Source organism: Ceratotherium simum, chromosome 2 (genome assembly GCF_057802395.1).
Source record: "Ceratotherium simum simum isolate JZ-2026a chromosome 2, ASM5780239v1, whole genome shotgun sequence".
Taxonomy (NCBI): domain Eukaryota; kingdom Metazoa; phylum Chordata; class Mammalia; order Perissodactyla; family Rhinocerotidae; genus Ceratotherium; species Ceratotherium simum.
The window spans coordinates 38,034,085-38,061,360 of record NC_141901.1 but is presented as its reverse complement, the minus strand read 5'-3'; the positions used below and the strand labels follow the sequence as shown (position 1 = coordinate 38,061,360).

Here is a 27,276-nt window from a genome sequence, read left to right as displayed (position 1 = left end):
TTGGCTTAAGTATATTTCTTTTCAAGTAGACTAAAAGTTCCTTGAATAAAGTGATCACATTGTCAACCACTGTATATTCATGAGCGTAGCAAGATGCTTGATCCAGCAGGTGCTAAGTGACTGGTCAGTGAATATATATCAATGCAAGCCAAGCAGAGGGCGTTTTCCCTTCCGTGTTTCAATGTCCCTGAGGTCTCTGTGATGGCTACTGGTTCTTCCCTAAGAATAATGAAGAATTGATGGTAATTTATACCGTTACACAAGGCAATCATAGGGATTCTGAAAAAGAAAATAAAGCAACCAATGAGAAGTCAGAGAAGTGAATGAGGTGGGGTGGGGGTGAGACAGGGGAAGCGAATATTTGGGAAATATTCAACAGGACAAGAGAAGGACAGAGTGACAGAAGAAAGCAGGGCAGGAGATTAGGTACGGGAATGGGAAGCAACTTAGTTTTATGATTTTATTGTATGAGTGAGAAAGAAAATGCACTAGAGGTGCAGTGACTTCAATACCACACAAGACTTGGTCCACAGCTATTGAATTAGGGGAAGGTGAACAGGATGGAAGCTGGTTCAAGGAGAGAAGCTGGAAGCCAGAGAGGAGAGTCAGAACTGGAGAGGCCATGAGTCTGAGTAGGCGGTCCAAAGAACTGGAAGGGAAATGATGGTCTGAATAGGTGGTCCAGGGTTTAGGAAAGGAGTAGATTTTCTTTGTTGTAGACAATAATTAAAGGAAAGGTTTTCTGTTGGAAGGAGAAGGAAGTCAGAATAGAGGTATTGTGGGATTGGTTTGCTTAGAACAGAAATCAAAGACCAACTTTTCTGAGAGAAAGAAAGAACATCTGCAAATGAAATGCTGTTCCTGCAACTTCCATTGCTAGCAGTTCTCCTCCCAGCTAGTGACAGTAAAGATGGTAAGAACTCTGGCAACTGCCCAGTTGGGTGCAAGAGGGTCTGTGTGTATGTGCGTGTGTTTGTGTGTGTGTGTGTGTGTGTGGGGGGTTTCCCCAGCATATACCTGGAGAGTGACAGTGTCGGCCTCATTCCATTCAGAGTATCCCTGACCAGGTCCCTGTGCTCTCCTGAAGGTTGAATATAAATCATGGGGCCCTGGGGGACAGAAAATGTCTCCTAAGATAACTATGGCTCCCCTTTCCTTCAGATTCTGAGTTTCCCCTACGTGGAAGCTTTCTTTCTCCATACTTTCTCCTTCTCAATGCCTTTTTTCTCCTCATCTTATCTGTTCTTTTGCCACAGAGTTTCAGGAGCCAGTCTCCTTCAAAATCATCCAGATCTCATCCTTTTACAACCATTCCCGGGTACAAAATCAAGGCTCAGGTTGGTTGGGTGAGTTGCAGACTCATGGGTGTGAGAACAACTCTGGCACTATCTATTTCCTATGGCCATGGTCCAAGGGCAACTTCAGCAACAAAGAGATCATAGAACTGGAAAAATTATTTCGTATGTTCTCCGTTGGATTTCTTCAGGCATTTGACAACCATGCCAGTCAATGGAAGCTTGAATGTGAGTTTAGTACCCTCCACAGGGACTGGGGATATGGGTGGGAGGTGTGCCTGTCTCAACGAGTTTCTTATTCCTCTAGGAAACAGCCTCCCCTGACTTCTAAACCTTATCTCCCCGTATCATAAAACTGCAATTACACAGTTTTGGGCAGAGAGTATAATCCAGATCTTGATTCTTCAAATGCTTCAAGTCTTCTATTACTTAAAACTCCTCTCTCATTGACTGCAGGCTTGTGCCTTATTATCTTTCATTAGTGGTTTGCTGTGACCACCCCTTTCCCTGGGCTCCAACCAGATACCTTCAGCTTCCTCATTCTTTGATTGATTCAAAGAGTGATTTTTATCCCTCATTCCATCTCTTCAAGTGTGGTTTTCTCCCTCATTCCATCTCTTCAGAAATCTCTGTTGATACATTCATTGTAACCTGTTGCATTCCATTTACCCTAGTTATTATAATGCCAACACTCTCACACTCACTCCTAGTTTATTCTCTGCCCACACCATTCATGTTGCCTTCTTTGAACAATTTGCCTCTTTCAACGTGTCATTCCTCTCTTCCTCCACCTCCAACTACCAACAGTTCCTCTTATTCTGATCCTCTGTTCAAACCAAACTTTGCTCCATTCCCTCAATCTCCTAAATTTCTCCCTTCTACTTCTATGATCTTTTGCTTCTGCTCATTTTGTTTTATCTTTTTTACTCCCTCTTTCCTCTAATTCACAACCCCTCTTCCCCAGATCCCTTTGAGGTGCAGATGGAAGGAGGCTGTGAGCTGTGCCATGGCAAAGCCTCAGTAGGCTTCATGAGGGTTGCTTATCAAGGATCAGATTTCCTGAGCTTCCAGAACAATTCATGGTTGCCATCTCCAAAGGGTGGAAGTAGGGCTCAGCATGTCTGCAGACTATTCAATTGGGACCAAATAACCCTGGAAATAATACAGAGGCTCCTCAGTGACACCTGCCCACGTTTCCTCTTGGGACTTCTTGATGCAGGAAAGGCAGATCTCCAGCGACAAGGTCAGTCCCCCACCTATCCTCCATGAATTCTCTATTTTAAAATCACACATTCTCACCATGCCATCTCTACTTTCCTAATAAGGAGCCAAGAGGGAGAGAAAATAATGGGTGACATATTGCTAGAGATGGGAAAGTTGTATCTATCTAAATTGATGTGAAGATCTGAACCTCTAAGTATGTGGTAGAGTCCTCATCTGAATTATCTTTCCTGTCTTCTGCAGTAAGGCCAGATGCCTGGCTGTCCACCGGCCCCAGGCCAGGTCCTGGCCGTCTGATGCTGGTTTGTCATGTCTCTGGCTTCCACCCAAAGCCTATTTGGGTGGTGTGGATGCGGGGAGAGCAGGAGCATCTGCGTACTCAGCGAGGTGATGTCTTGCCCAATGCGGATGGGACATGGTATCTTCGGAAGTCTTTAGATGTCGAGGCCACTGAGGCCACTGGCCTGTCTTGCCATGTGAGGCACGGCAGTCTAGGAGGCCAGGATATCATCCTCTACTGGGGTAAGAAAGAACTAGTGCCCAAGCTGGGAATGGGAGTAGGTGGTCCTCAAGCAGACTAGGAGGGCCAGATGGAATTTGGGCTCTAGGGGCTTCAGACCCAAAATAAATGAAATTAAGTATTCCAAGAAATAGAAGAATGGAAAATGAGGGACGTGCAGATATAGGAGGATGTTAAAGGTTAGACAAAGGATTTGTCTCTGAAGAGGGATGAGGTAAGAAACAGGAGGAAAGGAGATTGGTGAGGCAAACACTCAAATGAACAAAGGAAGACCAGGGAAATGCAGTAAAACAAAGGGTGGATTTTAAATGACACCCTTGTGTTCACCCAAATCCACAGAACATCGCAACTCCGTGGGCTTGATCTTCTTGGCAGTGATAGTGCCCCTGGTGCTTCTGACAGGTCTTGCATTTTGGCTTAGGAAGTGCTGGTGAGTTCTTTGTATCCATCCTTGCTGCTCTTTTCCCCACTGAGCCACTTGTCTTTCCATCTTTTTTTGTTTTCTTTCTCCTCAGTTCTCCTCCTCCCAGTCCCCTTCCTTATTTCTCCTCACTTCTCACCTCCCCCTCATGCACAGTGACTTCCTTCTCTGTCCTTGTCAGGACACCCTATCAACCTGGAAGCACTCTCATTCCTTTGGAATGAGATCACAGCAGCCCAGGGACCCAGGACATATCTAAATGCAACATGGTAATGACTTCCATTCAACTCTTCTCGTATAACTCTGTTGTTGTTGTTTATTTCTGGTTAATGATTAGTTGTCAATATATTCTAAAGGTAATTTTACAAGATTTGTTGTTATGACTTGGGTTCTGAGAATTCAAAATTCAGATTTTAACTCTGAATAGATGAGGTCCTAGCAATCTCCACATATTCAAATATTATTGGATCATCAGACCCATTTCAGATGTCACTTCTTCCAGATGGCCCTCCGTGATTTACAATGGAAGCAGTGTTTTCCTTGTTTGAACTCCCAGCACAGTTGAACTGTACTTTGCCAAATCTACTCTTCACTTACTGCCCTGTGTTGCAGCTATTTAGATCCCTTTTCCCCTTATAATTTTGAAGCTTCTTGAGAGAAAGCTTACATTTTTTAATATTTGTATCATTGGCGAAGTGTCTTACCTGCATGTAATATGTTCTCAATAAAAATGTGAGTTGAAGTTACACCAAATTTATAGTCTTTTCTTGCTCTTTTCCTTCCTGACATGTTTATAGTAGTGAGACATTTGATGCTCATCTTGTTAAAAGTCTTCTCATTTGGCCAAAAGATTTGCACTTTCCTAGTTCCTTGGTGACTTTCTGAGCTCCTGAGGAGAAACAGAATGTTGCCTCTGGCCATTCTTATTATTTAACTATAAGAGACCTATTCGAGTGAAACCATTGCTCCAAGTATTGTAAACAAAAAGAGGAAGGCAGCATTTATGCCATTGGTATCCAGTGTGGTTCCAGAACATGCAGCAGAGTTAATATCTTAGAGCTTGTTAGAAATATAGAATCTTGGGTCTCGGACTTAATCATACTTTGCATTTATCAAATCAGTAGAGGATTCATAGGTGTATCAAAATTTGAGAATCACTGATATAGGTGATGCCTGAGAGGTAGTAGTACAAGTGTGCTACTGAAGAGAAAAGAAGATGGGTAAGAAAAGAGAACAAGAGTGTTGGTCCTCAGGATTGATGTGAGATCAAGGCAAGGAGATTACCTACAGTACATTCTTGTTACTCATGGCTGTTGTGTTAAAGTCACTGTGAACACTGAGTTAGTAAATATTGAGCTATTACTCCTATGGGACATATACAATTAGGTTCCTGTGAGCCTCTGGTCACAACATTTGTGTCAACTGATGAATACATAGCCTTGTTTTATGTATATTTCTGTTTAAAGACACCTTGTTTAATACATATATATTTCCGAATAATTTATGTATTTTATGCAGTATTTCTTTTTTTTTTTTTTTTTTTTCGCATTTAATTTTTTGTTTATTGCAGTAACATTGGTTTATGCAGTATTTCTTTTTAATAAAACATAAGCCTAGAAGTGTTTCACATTTTCCACACCCTGGGTAATGTGATGGTAAAATTCTTGGGCTTTCATCCACACAGCTCTGCTGTCCACTCTACCTTTAAAACAAACAAACAAACAAACAAACAGAAAGCAGTCATCATCTCATGAATCCACAAATCTAGCTCCCTTTCCATCTTTGCATAGCTTCATCATAGCATTATGGATATTACTTTAGCACTCTCTGGGTGATTCCATATACAGATCAGTGAATTTCTTCTTTCTTTTTCTGGAGTTACTGCATTGTTAATCCATTAACACTGAACTCATGGCCTATAAAACTATCACTCGTGCCTGAATAAAGCTTATCTCTGTGTGAATTTTCTCCATAAGGCATATCACAGCCTTCTCCTGCTTAGGAACACTAGACAGCACTTCAGCACTATGCTTCAGGGCCATTTTAAACAGCAAAATAACTAACCAAGAGCACAAAAAAGCAGAAAATGTGGCAGTAAAGAGACAGTGAAAAGGACACTTGTTTACAGTGTGAGAGCTGAAACGAGGAGACAGAGTGTCACCTGGTTTGACCTCAGCTGGAAACCTATGAGGAAGGTGATACAGTTTGTGCCAGTCTGTGCTCATCTGTGAATGACTGATAGTGTTGTGAGTATTGAATTGGGAGTTACACAATTTTAACAACTAGGCTAATTAGCAAATATATAAATCATGTCTAATGAAGATTGATTTTTTATGACTAATGACCCTGAATAAAAGTGTGATTTGAGATATCCACGAGTAGACTTCAATTATTTTAGGATTCATTAATTAATTCAATAAATAATTCTTAAGCTCTTACCATGCAGCAGGGACGCAATGAGTGTAAAGTAGTGAGGGAGAGAAAGATCATCACTCTCTTCTGAGCTTGGAAAATTTGCCTTCCTAATTTGATTCTATAGTTTACTGCTTTCATTGTTGTTTCTACCTTAGATTCTTAGTATAGCAATTTCTTTGAGTTGAGCTAGGGGAAAGGGACTTCACTGTAATTTGTTTAAGGAGCTGAGATGGGGGTCTAGGGCAAAGAAAACATCTAGAGGGACCGGTCCAAGTGCTGGTCATAGAAGCTGAACATGTGGAAATTTTTGGAAAATAGAGTTGAGATGGGAGAGGCAGAAAAGGTGAAAACTATGGGACAGAGGAGAGCAAACAGTGGGCCCACCACAGTCTTCCTGCTTGGATTAAACTGGTTGGTTGCTTCTCTAGCCTCCAATCTACCTTGTCACCCTGGCATAGCAGCCATGTGATTTTTGATTGGTTGACTCCATCCTCATCTGTAGACCTGGACTCTGATCAGCCTAAAGCAATCATGAGAAAGCATCCTTGATGAAGTGATAGGCTAAAGGATGAATAGATAATCAATAATTTAAGCCAAATCTTGATATAGATCCCACTTATCCTTGTTCAGTGATGGCTTAAGGCTAGGTATCTGCTCTAAGGTGGCAGAAGTTTGTTTATATGAAGCCTGATTCTTGTGTTTGAATGTAGGGGAAGGAGATGCTCTCTCTTGTCCTGGATCTTATGGTATGGGGTACAAACCATGAAATTCTGTGGCAAAGACAGTTAAATAGTCAAAATGCAAGACATTTTCTGTGACTTTCTTCCTGACACAATCAGTTTGTTCTTTCATCTGTTCATTCATTCATCATATGTTCAGCATTTCCTATTTGTATGGTAAACATAGTCACTGAGCTTGGTTCCAGATATATGAGAAGCAGCTCTGTCTCCAAGTATTTAAAATACAATGAGTAATCTCTTCTTCCAAGCTCATTCCTTTTTTTATGTCTATGTTTACTCACGCAGAGTCAAGCTTCAGAGTTCTTTGTAGCCTTTCTTACCCAGCTTTTCTGTTTACTAAGTTATTCTCTATAAGATCTCTGAAAATTATTTCTTCCTTTCTCTATTGGTAGGTTTAACAACCTCAACATAGGATAATTAAGGGCTTTACTCTCTCCTGGTATCCATTCCTGTTGGTTTCCTCAACAAACACTCTGCCTCATCCACAGTGGGCTCATGTTCAGGGGATAGAAATTTCAACTACCGAGAATCTCCTCAAGAAAGGATGTAGACACTAGTATAAAATGTGAGACAGCTTTGTAACTGGACTTGAAGAAAATAGAAGCTGAAATATAAGCTTCTTGGGATTTCACAATTGGAAGAAGTTGGCTGTATTGTCAGAATTAGTAGGCCGACCAGGAAAGTGGGTAAGTGAGTTTATGACAAAGCCCCTCCATTTGTAAGAACATGTAAGGTGCTGAGTATTGGGCCCACCTGTGTCCCATCTTCTGATTATTTGTATAAAATACTTTGATCAACTTAAAAGATGATAATTTAAGTGTGAAATTGTGTTGAACAGTAAAAGAGTGTAACTTAGTTTTTGATGTTTTTCTAACTTATTAATTAGATTTTAATTTTGTCTAAACTTTTTAACGGTATGTAGGAATTTTTTTTTAAGGAAATCCAGACATATAACCAGATAACTATAGTCAACTTTGTAAATGAGAGAGGATGTAACACCTCTTGCATCATCACATTTATAAATATTTATATTTACTACTTATAATCATTTAATTATGAATTCTTTAATTATTATTTTAGTTGTTAATAGTCATCTTCAAAAAATTCCTTTTCTTATTCACACATGAGAAGTTTAACTGACCCAGTTAGCAGCAGGCTGGAAGTCTATAGGAAATTTCTCAATTATAGAAAGAAGGATTAAAAGAGAACTTGTGAGTGCAGGGCTACACCATACAGGGAAAAACAAGGGAGGGGAAATTTCTTCTTCAAAGAGACCTGGCTACATCTACACACAAACATATTTTTCATCACAGGCAGGAGTAAGAGAATAGGAGGAATTTTAGCAAGAACAAAGGAAAAACCAATCTATATCACGTATCAAGAAAATTAGTATTAGCCATTCTTGCTTTGAAATTCATTTTCTGTGTGATGTTAGTTTTGGGGCTAGAAACATTCGCTGATGAATTCGATAATTGACGCGGTCTATAATTTTGTGAAATGATTTATTTATGCTATGTTCCATTTTCCGTGGTGATTTGTAAATTCAGTACCTCAGTATTTAAAACGGGAAGCAGATATGGACTGTGAACAAAGTATGTATCTGCACTCACACATTTCTGCTTTTGTTTAATTTTAATTTTTCTGAGATTTTTAAACAATGGTCACTAAGGATTAGCTTTTTTACCACGCATTGTTTTTACACAGGTGAGCACATATTGTCTTTTTCCAGTTTATGAGTGATTCTAAAATGACATATGTAGGGAAATTTAGAGCTTTAAAGCATGTATTTGTAAACAAGACAGGAAGCTAGAAAAAGAACAACAAAATTAACAAAAATATAGAAGTTAGAAAATTAATTTAAAAGTACTAAAATTAAAAAAAAATCAAAACAAGAAACTGATAAAGTTGACTGACAACACTAAAGCCTGGCTTTTTAGAAAATTTATAAAAATACAAAAACCTCTCTTAAACTGATTAAAAGATTAATATTATTAGAAAAGTAGACATATTACAGATAAGCAATGTACAATTAAAATAAGAAAATACCATGTATAATTAATATGAACATTTTTGTTATAGGTACAATTTTAGTTATAAAATCCTAGGAGAGGGATAAAATCTGAATTTATAAGTAATTTTTAAGAGAAATGAACAAGTAGTCAAAGTTTTTACGAGTTGCACAAAGTCCTAGGTCCAGACTACATGGAGCAGCAGGTAATCATATTTCATATACTTTGTTCCAGGTAGAGGAACAGATGGAACATAATCCCAACTAACTTTGAAGCAAAATTTTTATGACATCAAAATCAGCAAGAATTCTTCCAGAAAAAAAACAAAACAAATATTAAAATAGTAATTATCAAGTAATTTCATTTATGTGTCTTTACTCATAAATTATGTACATAGATTCAAATAAAATATTTACAAACAAAATCAGCACCAAGTGAACTGCGATTTTATCTATACAATGCAAGGAATGTTTACTATTAACAATCTCTTAATAGAATCACTTACTTCAACAGATTAAGGATTAAAACCATACAATCATCTCCAGAATTACAGGAAAAGCATTTGATGTATTTAAATGTCCATTTTGATAAAATACTAACAACCTAGAATAGAAGGAAACTTCCACTACCAACAAACAACCTACATGAGATATATTTAATTTTGAAGATTTAAAGTATTCCAGTGAAAATCAAGAACAACATTTCTGTCTACTATAGTCATCACTCTTCAGTAGAACACTAAAAGTCCTAATTAATCCAGTAAGGCAAGAAAAATAAGGAGGTATGAATATAGTTATTAAAGAAAAATTTACCATTATTTGCAGCTTATGTGATTATATATAAAATAATTTGCAAAATATTAGGAATAATCAGAGAGCTCAGGAACTTATCTGGTTGTAAATTTAACATATAAATAAAACTGTAAGGATTCCAGAGGAATAGGTATTTTTTTCAGATGATATGATTTCTACCTACGAAACTAATAAAATAAAAAGCAAACCATTAGATCTATCATTAAAATTTAGGAAGTTATCTAGACACAAACTAAGTATTAAAATATCAACAACCATTTTTTTTACAAAAAATAAACAAATAAAAGAAAATAAGATACTATTTATAATAGCAACAAAGTCCATAAAATTGTTAAAAACTAGCTGAAGAAAGAATATACAAGAATTCTACAGAGAACTTCTGAATAGTATTAAAGATCATAAAAATATTTCTGACAAATTGGATTTGTATGGAAGGAGTTCTTATAAAAAATTATAGTTTTTAAAAATTATTCTATAATTTCAGTAAATTCCTAATTGAAATTCCAGCAGGTTTTTGGAGGTACTTAGTAAATATTTTTTATATTATCTGGAAGAATAAATGACTACGAATATCTAAATCATTTTTGAAAAAGATGAGAAAAGGTTTACTCACGATGGAATAAAGTCCTAAATGCAAAAATTAATACTACAAAGTTAGCAGCATATAATACAGCGAATATCTTTATGACCCATTAGTGAGGAATTATTTCTTAAACTAAATTCCAAATTTGGAAATTCTAGAGGATTGGGGAGAAAAGGCCCATAGTGGTTCCTGCCCACCACTCTCCATACATCCATACACAGTTCCAGTTACACAGTGGGCCTCTGAGGGTGATGGTACCTCTCACTACCTGCCTTGACCCTTATGGGCTCAGCCCCTCCCAGGGTCCTGTAACTAAGTCAGTTCCTGCAGGGACAGGGGTCCTGGATTCTCTACCCCATGGAGGAAAGGCATGGGCATGTCCAGGTTGCAAGGGGAGCATATATTGTTCCATTGTTTTGCATATTGTTGCTTCTGAACCACAAACTGTGTAAAATTGATAGTTTTTTGCAAAAAAAAAATTAAAGTAAGCTAAAAGTAAAAATTGTTAAATTTTGCTTTATAAAATTAAGACTTTCTCTTCAATAAAGTACACACTGAACAAAATTAATGAGTGAAAAATTGAGAGAAGTATTTGAAATTCTAAAAATAAAATGTGTACATGTATTTTATACATATATACACAGAGGAATATGGGAAGGTTTAAAGAGTGCTGAATGAAATACATTAACAAATGAAGCATACCTATAATGTTATTTTTGAAATTGAAGTTGTATCAAACTCATTGGTAATTAGAGAAATGCAAATTAAGACAAGATCTCATTTTATATCCCCAAATTGGCAAAATCAGAAAGTTGTAGAAGCTCAGTGTTTGCAGGGATGTAGGATAGGTGGCAATTCCCATGCATTGAGGGTGGTGAATTAATTCTGGAGAGTCTGCAGCAGTATTTTGTCTAATGATGTACATATTGACCCTGCAATCCCACTTCTGAATATGCATAATAGAAAATATTTACCCAGCTCCAGAGGGATCATATATAAAGATGTTTATCACAGCATTTTTCACAATAGTGAGGTGTTGGAAGCATACTAGATGTTCATCTCTATGGGACTACATAAGTAAAATGTGGTAGATGCACACTATGGGATTCTACACATCAGGTAGAAACAACAGACTAGACAGAGTAACATGGAAGGTCTTTAAAAGAGTGCTGAATGAAATACATCAATAAAGGAAGCATATGGTGTAATACCTTTTGTGGACATTAAAGTTGTACACATCATACAACGGAACATTTTATAACAGCACATAGAAACAGAAGGATAACACATTAATACATTAGAATGTGGTGAAAAGAAGGAAATAGGGATAAATAAATAAATAAAAGAGCTTACAGAGGAGGTCTGCTTGGACCAAATAATATCCATGAGCTTTTAAATAGAGGAGAAAAATTAACTCAACAAGCTACACATAAGATTCCAAAGGCAAAACACAACACAACAAAGCAAAAATTGGGGAATATTTAATGATGCTCTATGGAACAGAAACTGAATGGGGATAATGATTGCACTATGGGAAGTATCTTCTCGGGGAAAAACCATAAAAATATATAATATTTTATAAAATACTTATATTTGTAAGAACAATATCAAAATATCTGCAACATCAAAACCCTCTGGTTGAAAATATCTGGGTTTTATAGTCATCAGAAGCTACAGATTGGGTTAAATGTCTACATTTTACCACTGGGTGACAGTAGAGATTAAAAGAAAGTTTCAGTGTCCTAGTTATTATTAAAAAATTAGACATCCCCCATATCCTCAAGCAGCTTACAAACCCATGCTTAAATTCATAATAACTTGTTAGCTCTAAAAATAATTGAAAATGACTTATAAAAATATGCACCTAAAATTTAAAATATATCAGTAGTAATATAGGAATAGAATCCAAGAGAATGTCTGGCCAGTAAAATATGATGAAGCTGAGAATGGAGTAAATTTTAAAAAGTGTCATGATACCCTATACACTGGCTATATGTGGCCTGTAAATTATTAGAGGACTATAAGATGATTATGAAGACAGAATTAATTACATATTCACAGTGTCTAGAAGATATACGCAAATAAGTAGCTCAGGAAAAGAATATCTATTCCTGGTCCTGAGGCCACAAAGAAATTGTCTTAGTTCTTATAAAGAAGTAACTATTTGGTTCAGTGAACAATGTTCTCAAAAAAGTTCATTCATTAAATTTTACAAGTTTCAGAGGCCTATTTGTTTTAAGTCTCTTAAAGTAAAGTGATGACATCTGCCTAAAGTGAAAAAGGGGGACAATAACTCCACAACACAACATGTTCTGGTCCAGGTGTGCAGCTCTCTGATGCTCTGGTAAACTCAAGGATAGATTTTACATTATCTATAGGAATGAACAGACTCTAAGTCTCCCATAAATATTGTTTATGTTTAACAAATATAATTATTTTTGAGCAGCAGTGACTTTTACCTTATGTACTCTAATATATGCCTTATGTACAACAGTTTTACATTGTCTGTTAAATGCAGAGCAGTAACTTTAATAATCAGTTGACCTCTGGGTGGAATTGTCAGCTGGAAATTTCTTGTGGCTCCTGGAGATCTACTCAAGAACCGTTGCTTGAATCTCTGTTTTGCTGCCAAGAGGCTGGTAACACCCACAGAGAGTATCAGGAGTCTTCCTAAGATATAATTTCTGTTCTATTCTTGGACAGAGGCACTTGTTGGCCTCCCTACAACTTCCCCCATCCCCAATGCACAACCAATTCCATCTCCGGGAGAATGTCAGATTTGACTTTAGACAGGAAAACATTTAAAACAAGTATGACCCCTAATTTTCATACAAAGCGTCCTGAGAAAAGCACCTATGGTCTTTGAGCTTTTGAACAATGTTATTTCCATGTTACCTATTTAAGTGAAACTGGTACCAGCTATATACCTATATAGCTAAATGGACAGATGAATTGTCAAATGGCATTATATAACTGGTTGTCATCCAGAATCTATTTTCCACTTCCTCTAGAAGAAATCAACCCCCTAATTATTGCTGGGCAAAGTAAAGCTACATCTCTTAGGCACCCTTTTAGCTGGTTGTGGTCGTATGACTGCAGTCTGGCCAATGAAGTGAACAACTTCTGCAAAGTTGATCTGAAGCAGTGTGAGGTAGATGTTTGCAGCTTCCTCATAGCTCCTTATTGCCAGCAAAAATGTGGATTTGATGGAAGGACCTCTGGCAACCATCTCAGAGTATGGGATGGCCTTTGGAATGAGGACCAAGCATGCTCAAGATCAAAATAAAACAAAGCAAAACAAAAAATATTAAAAAAAAAAAGAGGAAACGAGAACCAAGTTCTTGACCAATGGAATGCTAAACAACCACGAATTGCCTACTTTTTTAAAGATATTGTTCATTTGAATTTTCTGACACGTGAAACCAACTTGATCCTAATGAATTCAGGTTGTTGACTGAATATTACTTAAAGGTTGATAATTTTAATTCATGAAATATTTACCCGTAGCTCTTTATTTTTCTCACTGTAATGACCTGTATGGGTTATATATTTTTTGCTAAGGCTAAATCAAATTTTTGACAATGACACCTATGTTATATCTATATAAATTCATTATTATGTGTATATTTTCTAAAGCAAGATAGAAAATGAAACCAGCCATTCCAAAATTTATATGGAAAGAAATATGTTAGAAATCAGAGTGAATCTCTGGGAAAATGGTAGAGTGAAATATTTCATAACACATTTTACTGAGATAAATCCAAAGTAGAAAATATAACTACCTATGTTGAATCTAGGGAAGAGTTTAAGCTTAAAATCATAAACAAGGAAGTTATAATCAAAGTTGGAATAATTTTTAGCATACATTTTCACTAATTTTGACAAGATGAAAGGTTGATGGCCGTAATTTAGGAAAACAAATTCAATTCAGTGGACAATTAACAAAGGGACTACTGGGGCCTTTGAAAGAAGACAGCTATGGAGAAAAAATATTGCAGAAAAGGAGGATAAATCTGTGTGAGAATCTTTTGGTAGAGCCAAAGCAAATGGCCTTCAGCTTTAGAAATTAGGGCATGACAACATCAGTTTTGACATTGCTGGTGTGCATTACCCTATATAGTTCAACATGACTGGTTTTTATATGCTGTACAGTGGTCTCTTTATCTTTGTGGCCTAGACAGGTAATGGTAGGAATTTGCATCTAGTGTCCATTTGAGGTTTTTACTGTGTCAGATTGCTGCTGTTTAGGATGGATTTGTCCAAGTGTAGTGTCTGTTTATATATAGAGTTGTGTCAGGTCAGTTTTTGATGAAACAGATTCAGATAGACTTCTACATGTAGAACATTTATTAGGGAGTGCTCTCAATAACAACACCTATAAAAGAGTGAGGAAAGCAGAAATGAGCTGACAGAGTCGGTGAACTGTGATGTAGTTGCAGCAGATGATTTAATCAAGCTCACAGAGAGTTCTGGAGCTAGGATGACCCTTCAGACATTTCCTACAACAGGTAATGGGGCAGTACCTTTTTACTCCAACATTTGATGTGTGCTCTCCCGAGGGAAGGGACATTCCCTTGGACAAAGCAACCCTTTTCCACTGAAGGCAATTCCTGGAGAGGGACATACTTGAGAGCGGTAAGCAGCCAATAACCCCCTAAGCTGAGGGAATGAGCATATTTGTTTTGAAGGGAGTATAATTGGATTGGCTACAGTGTCCAATAGAGCAAGAGTGTATTCTTATGGAAGTAGAGATTAACTTGCTGGGCCTTAAATAAATTCACAAGCCTCACAAATAAAGTTAATATTGAAAACACAGATTTGCCAAAACAAATCTTGGGCAATGTGCATGAGATTCTATAAGCGCTGACCTTCAATTAGGCTGACTCAACAAAAATGGCTGGGGCAAAGATCCTGTTAAAGGAATCAGAGAGCTCTTAGATAAGGATTATTTTAAAACACTAGGCATAAAAACAGTTAGTGCCAGTTTTTGCCTTGGCTTTCAGTCTAGACTACGTGTGTAGCCTAGATGAGATGCCCCAAATTTGGTTCCTCTCCTATATTATTTTGAACTGGCTTCATGGTCAAGAAGGAGACCTATGAAGAAACTAACCTTGTATTCATGTGGCTTGTACACAGGCTCAGGAATCACCTCCCACTATGTAGTCTCAACTTGTCTACACCAGCTCTGTTGCCCAGATTACTGAGACACAAATTGTGGTTTCACTCAGGGAAGGATGGTAAGTTTAATTAGTAAACAATTAAAAAAAGAAACAGGAGACCTTCTCTAGACTACCTAATTTGGACCAACTCTCTTGTCAAGGACAAATAGAAAAAGCAAGAGACATATGAAAAAAAGCTGCCTCAAGGCATTGAAGAAACAACAAAGGAGAGACAAGTTCCTGGGTCAGTATCTGGGAGAAGACAGAAACTCACAGAGGTAAGCTCTGCATTTGGGGCTGTTTTTCCCCTAGGGGCATCCGCTGATTCCATGAGAGGCAGCTAAAGAGACTGAGAAGCTCAGCAAAGCCTTCAGCAGCCTCATAAATCTTCAAAGATATCATTGGAGCTTGAATTTTGTTTTGTGACACTAAAGGGCTGAATCCTAGGAGTAAGTATGAAGTTAAAGGAGAGTAACCTTTGCAGAGACTGTAACTAAATTTCAAATTTTCTTAATATCTGAAATCAATAAGGTAATTTTGTATTGTCAATTCACTTAAATGGTTCTGGAGGAAGATAACATTATCTTAAGCCCTAAATCATTTCTATATTTTTAAATATAAATGATCAACATTCAAAAACAAAAACAAAGACAAAAACAAAACATAACACCACCCAGAAACATAAAGAGGCAAGATAAAATGAAGAACAATTTACAAAAAAGGACAACAGAGAACAGAAACAGACTTACCAGGGTCCTAGATAATGGAGTTAGGTAGAGACTTTTAAATAAGTAGGCTTAGCATGCTCAAGGAGATTAAAAACAAGATTGAGAATTTTGGCAGGGAAGTGGAAGCTCTAAAGGAAGAACAAATAGGGACAGTGACATCAGCATCATGGTAGAGTGAGTTGTTCCCTTTGTCTCTCTCCTCTAAGTTACAATGAATCAGACAGCCATTGACCAACAGAGGATCCCTACACAGCACAACAGGATGCATAAGAGATCCAGGCATTTATACAAGTGAAGGTGGGTGGACTGGACTCTAGGAGGCAGTGGAACTAGGGAAGCAGTCTCCTGCCACAGCAGTGATCCAGGGTATGCATCCCCACACTGGCCTGCACACTTGGTAGAAAATAGGCATGACTTTCTCCCTGCCCATCTCCCTGCAGATTCATCCCACTTAGCCATAAGAAGTTCTGGCAGAGGCTCCAAAGGCAGGTTGGTTTGCTCCCTGCTCATCTCTTAGTGGACTTAGCCTCTCCAATCCGTGAGTGGACCCAGCAGGGGCAGAGAGTCCAGGTTGGATTGCTTCCTGCCTGTCTCCCAGAAGATTTAGCAAGATGCCACCTCCCTATCCCCTGGCAGTGGCCAGGTCTTTCCAACAATGGGGATAGTATATAAAACTCAAATTCAGCTGGGGTGGGGCGCTCTAATCTGAGTTTTCAAAACATACCAGCTAGCACCAGAGATGAGTGTCTGCACAGTGAGCAACAGCAAAAACTTCTCCCTGCTTAGCCATGCTCCCCCCAGCAGTGGCAGGTGGAGCCTGTGACCAAAGGCTTCAGGGACCACAGCAGAACTGGTGACTCAGCCCCCAGTGATCGCATCCCTGACACCAGCTCCATCAGCAGTGGGGACTGCATAAAATTCCCCAGGTCCCTGGGTCTCCAGAAGCAAAAGTGACATCTGTAAACCCAGAACCACAGGCAGTGGTGAAACCAGTATCCAGACAACCAAGGAGCAGCAGCACAGGTGGTGCACAGGGCAACAACAATCAAGCCCATGGAGAACTCATGGAGAGGCAGGGGAGGAACATTAGACCCAGGTAAGCCCAGAAGCAGTAGAAGTGCTCACAGCCTGGTGACAACAGTGGTGACACTTGAGACTAAAGTGAAGGCACTAGCAACCCCAGAGACACAAGCGGCAAAACAAGGGCACTGACATTGCCCCTGGTAGAGGCAGTGGAGGGTGGGAAGTGCAGGCTTTCAAATATAACCAGAACCAAAGTACAGAACCAAAGTAACCAAAGACACACCCAAATAAGAAAGGTGGTTACTACCACAAATGCACTGGCAAAGAATCAAATCATCAAACACCATGAAGAACTACAGTAATATGGCAGAACAGAAAGAGAATGACAGCTCTCCATAAATCAAACTTGAAGTTACAGAAGATTACAATATGACTGAGAGAGAATTCAAAATAGCTGTCATAAAGAAACACAATGAGTTATAAGAAAATTCAGAAAGACAATTTGATGAGCTCAGGAATAAAATTAATGAGCAGAAAGAGTACTTCACTAAAGAGGTTGAAACTCTAAAAAAATAAATAAAATAAAAAAAACAGAAATTCTGGAGATGAAGAACACAATTAATGAGATGAAAAAATAATGTAGAGAACATTAAAATAGAGCAGACCATAAGGACTAGAGAATTAGTGAGCCTGAGGTTGGAAATCTAGAAATGAGTCAGGTGGAGGAGTAGAGAGAACTAAAATTTTTAAAAAATGAAGAAATTTTCATTGAGAAATATCCAACTCAATTACAAAAAGTAACATAAGTATTATAGATATCCCAGAAGAAGAAGAGAGGAAGAAAGGAGCAGAGAGCATATTCAAAGAAATAATAGCTGAGAACTTCCTAAATCTGATGAAGGAACTAGACATGGAAGTACATAAATCTAACAAAACTCCTAATTTCCTCAATGCAAAAAGACCTTCTCCAAGGCATATAATATTAAAAATGTCAAAGGTCAATTAAAAATAAATAATATTAAGGGCAGCAAGGCACAACAAAATAAACTGCAAAGGAATCCCCATCAGGCTTTCAGCAGAAATCCAACAGGCTAGGAGAGAGTGGAATGATACATTCAAAATTCTGAAAGACAAACACTATCAGCTAGTGAAATTATCCTTCAGATATGACAGAGAAATAAAAGCTTTCCCAGAAAAACAAAAGCTGATGGAGTTCATCACCACTACACCTTCCTTACAAGATACACTGAAAGGAGCCCTGCTATGTGAAACTAAAAACCAAATGTTTATAAAACCTTGAGCAAGGAAATAAACAGACAAACAGAATCAGAAAATTGCAGCTCTATAGCAGAATAGGTTAGTAAACATTTAATTAAAAGATGAAAAATAAAGGGGAAGAAAGCATTAAAAATAACTATAACCAATACAATTTGCTCACAAACTCACAACACAAAAAAGAAGAATTTTTGACAACAAAAACATAGTAGGGGAAGAGGAAAGGGACACAGCCTGCATAGGCTAGTGGAGATAAGAGGCTATCAGAAAAAAGACTCTTTCTTCTACGAGATCTTTTATACAAACCTCATGGTAACTGCAAAACAAACAAACAAAAAAAGAGCAGAATCACAAAGCATAAATAAAGAGAATATAGGGGGAAAAACACAGAAAACCACCAAACTGAAACGGCAAACAGAAATACAAAGAAAAAGAAACAATAGAGATATAGAAAAATTGGAAACCAAAAAATAAAATGGCCATATTAAGCCCTCATGTATCAATAATCACTCTAAATGTAAGTGGATTGAATTCACCAATCACAAGACATAGAGTGGCTGGATGGATTAAAAACCAAGACTCAATAATATGCCACCTCCAGGAAACACATCTCAGCTCTAAAGACAAACATAGGCTCAATGTGAAGAGATGGAAGATGATACTTCAAGAAAGTCACAGGCAAAAGAAAGTAGGGGTAGCTATACTTATATTAGACAAAGGAGACTTCATGCTAAAAAAAACATAATAACAGATAAAGATTGACATTATATAATCATAAAAAAGACATTCCAACAAGAAGACATAACACTTATTAATAAACATGCACTTAGCACAAGAGCACCAAAGTATATAAAGGTCTAACAGATCTAAATGGAGAAATTGATAGCAAGACAATAATAGTAGGGGACATTAACATCACACTTATGTCAACAGATAGATCATCTAGACAGAAAGTCAACACAGAAACAGTGAACTTAAATGAAACATTAGACCAGATGGACTTAATAGATATATATAGAACATTCCATCAAAAATCAACAGAGTACACATTCTTCTCCAGTGTACATGGAACATTCTCAAAGATAGACCATATGTTGGGAAACAAAGCAAGCCTCAATAAATTTGAGGACTGAAATCATGTCAAGCACCTTTGCTGACCACAATGGTATGAAAGTAGAAATCAACTACAAGAAAAAATCTGGGAAAGTCACATATATGTGGAGACTAAACAACATGCTGCTAAACAACCATTGGATCAATGAAGAAATCAAAAAACATTTGGAAACTAATGAAAATGAAAACACGAAATATCAACACTTATGGGATGCAGCAAAAATATTAAGAGGGAAATTTATTGCAATACAGGCCTACCTCAAAAATGAGAAAAGTCTCAAATAAGAAATCTTATACTATACCTAAAAGATCCAGAAAAAGAAGAACAAACAAAGTCCAGGCAGTAGAAAGAAGGAAATAATAAAAGAGCAGAAATGAACAAAATAGAAACTAAGAAAACAACAGAAAAGATCAATGAAACTAAGAGCTGGTTCTTTGAGAAGATAAACAAAATTGACAAACCCTTAGCCAGACTCACTAAGAACAAAAGACAGCAGGCTCAAATAAATAAAATCAGAAAAGAAAGGAAAAATTACAAGAGATACCACAGAAATACAAAGGATTATAAGAGAATACTATGAGAAGATGTATGCCAAAAAATTTGATAACCTAGAAGAAATGGATAAATTCTGAGAATCATACTTCCTTCCAAAATGGAATCAAAAGAAATAGAGAACCTGAATAAACCAATTGCAAGTAAAGAGATTGAAACAGTAATCAAAAACCTCCTAAAAAACAAAAGCACAGGACCAGACAGCTGCTCTGGTGAATTCTACCAAACACTCAAAGAAAATTTAATATCTATCCTTCTCAAACTCTTCCAAAAAATTGAAGAGGACAGGATGCTTCCTAACTCACTTTATGAGTCCAACATTATTCTGATACCAAAACTCAACAAGGACAACACAAAGAAGGAAAATTACAGGCCAATATCACTGATGAACATAGATGCAAAAATCCTCAACAAAATACTAGCAAATTGAAGACAACTATACATGAAAAGGATCATACACCATTATCAATTGAAATTTATTCCAGGGACATAGGTATAGTTCAACACCTGCAAAACAATCAATATGATACACCACATTAACAAAATGAAGAAAAAAAATCACGTGATCAACTCAATAGACACAGAGAAAGCATTAGACAAGATTTAACACCCATTTATGATAAAACCTCTCAATAAAATGGGTATAGGAGGAAAGTACCTCAATGTAATAAAGGCCAATTATGATGAATCCACAGTCAACATCATAAGCAATGGTAAAAAACTGAAATTTATTCCTCTAAGGACAGGAACATGACAAGGATGCTCACTCTTGCCACTCTTATCAACATAATATTGGAAGTCTTAGCTGGAGCGATTAGGCAATAAAAAGAAATAAATGGGATCCAGATTGGAGAGAAAGAAGTAATACTGTCATGGTTTGTATATGATATGATTCTATATATAGAAAACCCTAAAGAATACACCAAGAACTGTTAGAAATAATTAACATATACAGTAAAGTTGCAGGGTACAAAATTGACATATAAAAATCAGTTATGTTTCTATATACTAAGAACGAAATAGCAGAAAGAGAAATAAAAAATACAATGACATTTACAAACACAACGAAAATGAAAAAATACTTGGGAATCAATACAACCCAGGAGGTGAAAGATTCATATACTGAAAACTATAAGAATTTATTAAAACAAATTGAAAAAGACATAAAGAAATGGAAAGATGTGCTCATGGGTTGGAAGAATAAACATGGTTAAAACGTCCATATTGCCTAAAGCAATCTCCAGATTCCATGCAATCCCAATCAGAATCCCAACGACATTCTTCATGGAAATAGAAAAAAAATCCTAAAATTTACCTGGAACAACAAAAGACTAAATACCCAAAGCAATACTGAGAAAAAAGACCACATCTGAAAGTATTATACTCCATGAACTCTAAATATACTACAAAGCTATAGTAATCAAGACAATGTGGTACTGGCAGAAAACAGACACACAGATCAACGAGTCCAGTTTTTATCTGTCACCATATATATGTGCCCCTTTACCCTTTTTGTCCTCCCCCATCCCCTTCTCCTCTGGTAACCACTAATCTATTGTCCTTGTCTATGTTTGTTTATCTTCCACATATGAGTGAAATGATATGGTATTGGCCTTCCTCTGGCTGACTTATTTTGCTGTGCATAATACTCTCAAGGGCCGTGGATGTTGTCACATATGACACAATTTTGTCTTTTTTTATGGCTGAGTATATTCCATTGTATATATATATCACATCTTCTTTATCCATTCATCTGTTGATGGGCACTTGGGTTGCTTCCTCATCTTGGCTATTTGAATAAAGTTGTGATGAACATAGGGGTGCATAAATCTTCTTGAATTATTGATTTCATGTTCTTTGGGTAAATACCCAGCAGTGGAGTAGCTGGGTCTTATGGTATTTCTGTTTTCAGTTCTTTTAGAAATCTCCATACTGTTTTTCATAGTGGCCTAGGAAGCCTAAGTGTCTGCTTCCATTTTCCTGTGTAGTTTTCAATGTCCTGTTTGTTTTGTTTCTTGATGATTTCTTCATCATCTTGTGAGGTTGGTGTATTCAGGTATAAATTTTTAAAACTTTTCCTTACCCAGTATATCTATGTGTTTTGTAGTAGTATTTTTTTTTTTTTTTAATTTCCTGGCTTGTATCTAGCAAATAAAGGATCTTGCCTGCCATTCATATATTTATGTGCACAGTATGGGCCGCTCCCAGAGTTGACAAGACTCTGAGGGTTTTCCTGGTAAAGTGCTACCTTATTCCCTTAAACAGGCTACGGGAAAAAAAAATCAGAATTAATGGGTTTGTTTAATACAAGCATGAATATTTACTGTTTGTACTGACTGAAACCCAGTAAGATATTTGAAAGGATTTAATAACTTTATAGTAAAAACTTTGGCAAAATTGGAAGCTAGTATTTAGAGCCTGATAGGAATTTTTTAGGCTTTTTCCCCTAAAGTAAAATAAAACTACATACCCAGAGGGAAAGAAGCAAATTGAGGATAATATAGTTGGATGGGTGGATCAACTTGTGGTGTCATTTAAGTTACATCTTACAAAACTTTGTAAAAAATGCAACTATAGAGGCACCTCAGTTTCCACCTATTCCTTTTCACCAGTTCCTAATTTATAAAAGAGCTTCATTCAATGCCTTAAAAATGAACAAGTACCATGTAAAATGAGTAAACTTTCAAAAATGTAATAGAAACTAACCCATCTGAATTTCAGGATCACAGGTTCTAGGAAAATATTTGATATTAAAGATAATTTAATTTTGTTGGGTTAATTGATATAGGCCCATCTTTACAGTTATCAGCATTAAATACAAAGTTTTGTTCCACCTAGGTTTACTAAAAGTCAAATAAATTTATGCTATTTCTGTTACAAAATTTGATAGCAAAAAAAATGAAGGATGACTTTTTCTAATGTGTCATGAAGTTTCATAGGTAATCTAAACATAATTATTGGGAACAAGTAAATTAAATAGATGTAAGTAAAATATTTTTGGGTGAACTTTTGAACAATAATTTTGTGTTATGGTATATGTACTTAAAAACATCAAAGCCTTTTGGTAACTTGAAACCTTAGAGTTTTACTAAATTAAGTTAAAGGACATACATTTATTGACTATCTAGATAACTTCCAAATAATATAAAATATTAGACATTGATTACTAAACATACATTTGTCTACTTTTGGCTTCTTACTACAAAAAAGTCTGTAAGATATTTAGGTCTATTAGTAATCATGTCTTGTGGCACACTGAAAATTTATAGTATGAGAAAATGTATGATTTCAGTAAAAGAAGGTATAAAGAATGAATATATTTTGTTAAGAAAGTCAATTTGTCCTAAAGTAAAACTGGTTATGGGAAAGAGGAAAGTACCAATACTGAATATAAAAAAGAATGTTACAGAAAGTTTATGAAAAAGGAACCCTGAGTAAAGAAGTTTTGCATAGTCAAGTTGTCTAAGATTGGAATGAATTTAATGAAGTAAATGAGTTTAATCTCAAAAGTAAGCTGATGCAAATTTAGAATTCAGTTTTCTTTATGTTAGAAGGACAAGGTTCTTTTTGGCTTTTAGTCTGCTGTTGATATAGAGATTATGAAATGTTTTTTTCTTTACTTTTGGCGTCTTCCTCACAGGCAGGGATTTTGTGTTTTATCAATGTAATTTCCTGTGTTGTTTTTATCAGGTTTTTTATTATAAGAGTTAAGAATTTTCTTATTACAATTTAACTTTTCATATTTGCCTAAAAGTCTTTAATTGTCACCATGGTTAAATGGATAACTGACTATTATTTCACACTGACCTATTGTCTTATTTGACCAAGTGTTTTAAAAAATTTTTGACAAACTTCCCAAAATCAGATTCTAAATGAAGCCTTTTTTGACCTGGATTCAAAAAGATTTGTTAAACTAATTAGGCTTATTTGATATGTTAAATTACATGGAAAGTACTGTCAAATAAAAAAATAACATTAAGGCTTCTTTATGCGGCATTTGCATAGGTATATAATTATTCTGGAAATTATGTGAAATTCTTAAAAATCGGATATGTCCTGGTATAACATTATCAGTCATATCTCTAGCTATTATCTTAAAATACTATATGTCATAGAAATAACCAAATTTCTTTGTCAATTGCATTGCAATGAAACTTTTTAAGTCTTTTATAATTTATAGTTACTCTGATGCTTTTGCAGAAATACTTCATAGTGAGGAAACTCATATAACTAAACTGGGTCTTGGTCATCAAAATTGAGGCTTACACTAAAGGGACTGAATCTGAGCATCAAGATAATGCCCTAGCTTACTTTCATATAAAGGTGGCAACAACATAATGTATAAAGTTTGGCAAGTGTGGATGAAGTCCATTCTGCCTCTGCAAAGAATAGCCCCTCATTAGCAGAGTTTTGCCATCCTGGTTCTTGTAACAAGGCAACAGTCATTTTCTGAATTAGAGAAATTAGGATGGGTAGACAATGGCAGTAAACAATCAGTCAGGGCTATGGGAAATCCAAGGTGGCTGCTTGCCTCTTCCCTGCTCCCTGGAAAACTGCATTTCTTGTTTTTTGTATCCCTTCACCCACCATAGTGCATTAAGAAAAACTGTTTCTGTCCCTTGAGGCCTCAGACCACCTCCTTCTGGGCCTTTGAGCACCTGCAGCTGGATTTCATTCAACTGACTCTTAATATGGGTTATCAATGTGTTCTTGTAATTGTATTTATGTTCTCTGGATGGCTTAAAGCCTACCACTTCCACAATGCTGATACCCTTATGGTGGCAAAGAAACTTAGAAAATGCATTTCCCACTTGGGATATACCTTTCATAGTCTCCAATGATGGAGGCACTCACTTCCCTGGGCAAATTATATGAACCTTAACAAAAACCCTGCAAACTGCTTGGAATTATCACTTTTCCTATCACCATGAATCATCAGGCAAAGTCAAGAAAACTAATGGAAAAACTGGATTCAAGCAGAACAAGTATTAATTACATGGAGCATCAATGAACTGAAGAGGATGCTCTAATGTTTTGCTTTCCATATTTAAAGAAATCATTTATCTTTGGTAAGATACCTTTGTGAACAAAGATGAAACATTTGCTTTTTCTCTCTACCTGGTCCCTCCAAAATTCAGACACTCTTACTTATACAAATAATCAGGCCAAGTTTTAACATGAACAAATTAGTTTTAATATAACTGATTTAAAAAATGGAGGTAATTACAGAAAGAATGATTATGTTTGAACCTTTGTAGATATCAGATTCTAGTCCTGTTAACAAGCTTTGAGATTTTGTTGTGTACCTGTAGAGTGGACTCCTCTAGCCTAAGATGTTGCCTTTGGTCTGTTTGCAGTGTCCCCTTTGGAAAACACAAACTCACTCCACATGAGATAATCACTAGCAGATCAACGTCTGTTGGTATACAACCTTCTGCTGAGCCCCTTTTGTCTTATGTCAGTATGACCAGCTACTGTAAGTCTCTAATATCTTATGCTGAAGCCTATCATGAACAGGTTAAAAAGCTTTCCTGGATTTCAATTTAAAGGATTCTGTTGGTCACAGTCTAGAGCCTGGTGACTGAGTATTCTGGGAGCATCATCAGAGGAAGACAGTCTTTGAGCCCCATTGGAAATGACCTTACCAAGTGCTCCTGACTGCTGAAGCTGCTACAGAACTACAAGGCATTAAACCTTGTAGATACATCTGACATCCAGTCCTGTACAAATACTGGAGACTTCTAAATCAAATTGACTAGGAAGAGAAGCAGGTAACATCTGATGCTAACAATTTTCCCAAGATTCAGAGCGAAGCCAGTATATACATCAACACCACTCTAACCTTATTACTGACGTTCTTTATAATAGACCTATTCTATCACACTGAGAAATTCATTGAACCTCATGATAATTACTCAACATTCTTGCTAAGAAAGACCCACTTAGTTAGCTGGTGGTTTCAGAATATAATTTAAGGACTTTGTGTGTTTATTATTGTAATTTTGCCATGTGTACTTGAATTTAAACTTCTTATGTTACTAAACACTCAGATCTTCTCCAGATCTTCTACAAACACTAAGACCATGGTCTCTCAATGTATTGAAATGATAGATAAGTCTTATTCACCTGAACCTTCAGGTAACTAGGTGAAATTCCCAGGCAAGGAAACTCCCTGAGAGCCATATTCTGACCACCACCTTGTTGCTTAAATGTGGTCTCACCCTTACGACACCCCTATGACACTGACTCCTTAGAATAACCATCAAAAAAATGAAAAAAGAAATTTCCCCTAATGTGGGCCATGACTTTCTGGGACAGGTCTATCCCAGCAACAATGGAACTAAACAAATCCATGGTTGATCAGCAATGTTTTCAGAGAAAAATCTCAATCAAAAGGGGAAAATGTGAAAAGTGGAACAAATGGGGTCACATATGCCTAAGGGCTTTAAATTATAGCTAGGAAGCCATTAAGGAAATGGGTCTTATGCAAGTCATCATTGGGCAGAACATGAACTTTTGAACTGAGTTAAGATGCAAATATTCTGAGAAGTCTGTGAGAAACCTGCAACACATCACAGTGATGGACTTTTGCCTTACTCTAGGTAGCCTTAGTAATCAATTATGTTTAGCCAAGATTAGCTTTCTGCTCCCAACCCCAATTAATATTCTTTGTAATGCAAATCTTCTTTTCCCTTTAAAAGCCCCTGCCTCTTCCTCCCTAGCAGGACACCAAAATCTGTGTACCCTGAACTGCAATTTTTAAATCCCAAAATAAATTCCTCTCTGCCTCTTATTTTGGCTATGTTTAGGTTAACATGATTATGTTAACCTAAAATCATGTAAACTCAACACATAATCATGTGTTGAGTGATTTTTTGGTGAGTGAATATATGAATTAAACTCAATACGGAGATTAGTCTTTATATTTTTCATGGTCCTAGGCACTCTGGGATGGCTGCAATTTTATCTCTAAGGGTAATGGAGAGCTGGCTATAGTTTATAAATTTGAATGGGGAAATCATAGGTGATCTGAGAAAGCAATTATTTATTTGTCCTTCTAACTCTTGTAGCAGTGAAGAGCAGCTGCTGAAATGAAGTGGGTGACAGATAGCTGATGCCTTCCTGCAGAACAATGGCATCCCAGCAAACCAGGATATAAAAGGAGGAGGCACCCTCACTCTGTACCTATGTGACAGGCCATCTATAGGATCCTTTGTTTTAAATCCTAAATCAGTAGTGTAAACAGATGTAGATTCCATGTGACAGGAAAGACAGTAAGATTTGAGGTTTTATATTTTTAAGATGTCTATTTTTGCTCTACTGACTATTAAAAAGTTATGTGTAATTTTAAGATGAAAGACATTAACTTCTTCTTAGCAGAGGGTAATCCCAAACTTCTGGAAATTTAA

The 27,276-nt window shown here is 36.6% G+C and overlaps 1 pseudogene; it reads left to right on the top strand.

Moving 5' to 3' along the window:
* Nucleotides 1-793: 793 nt before the first annotated feature.
* LOC147917903 (T-cell surface glycoprotein CD1a-like) lies at nucleotides 794-27,276 on the top strand (annotated as a pseudogene).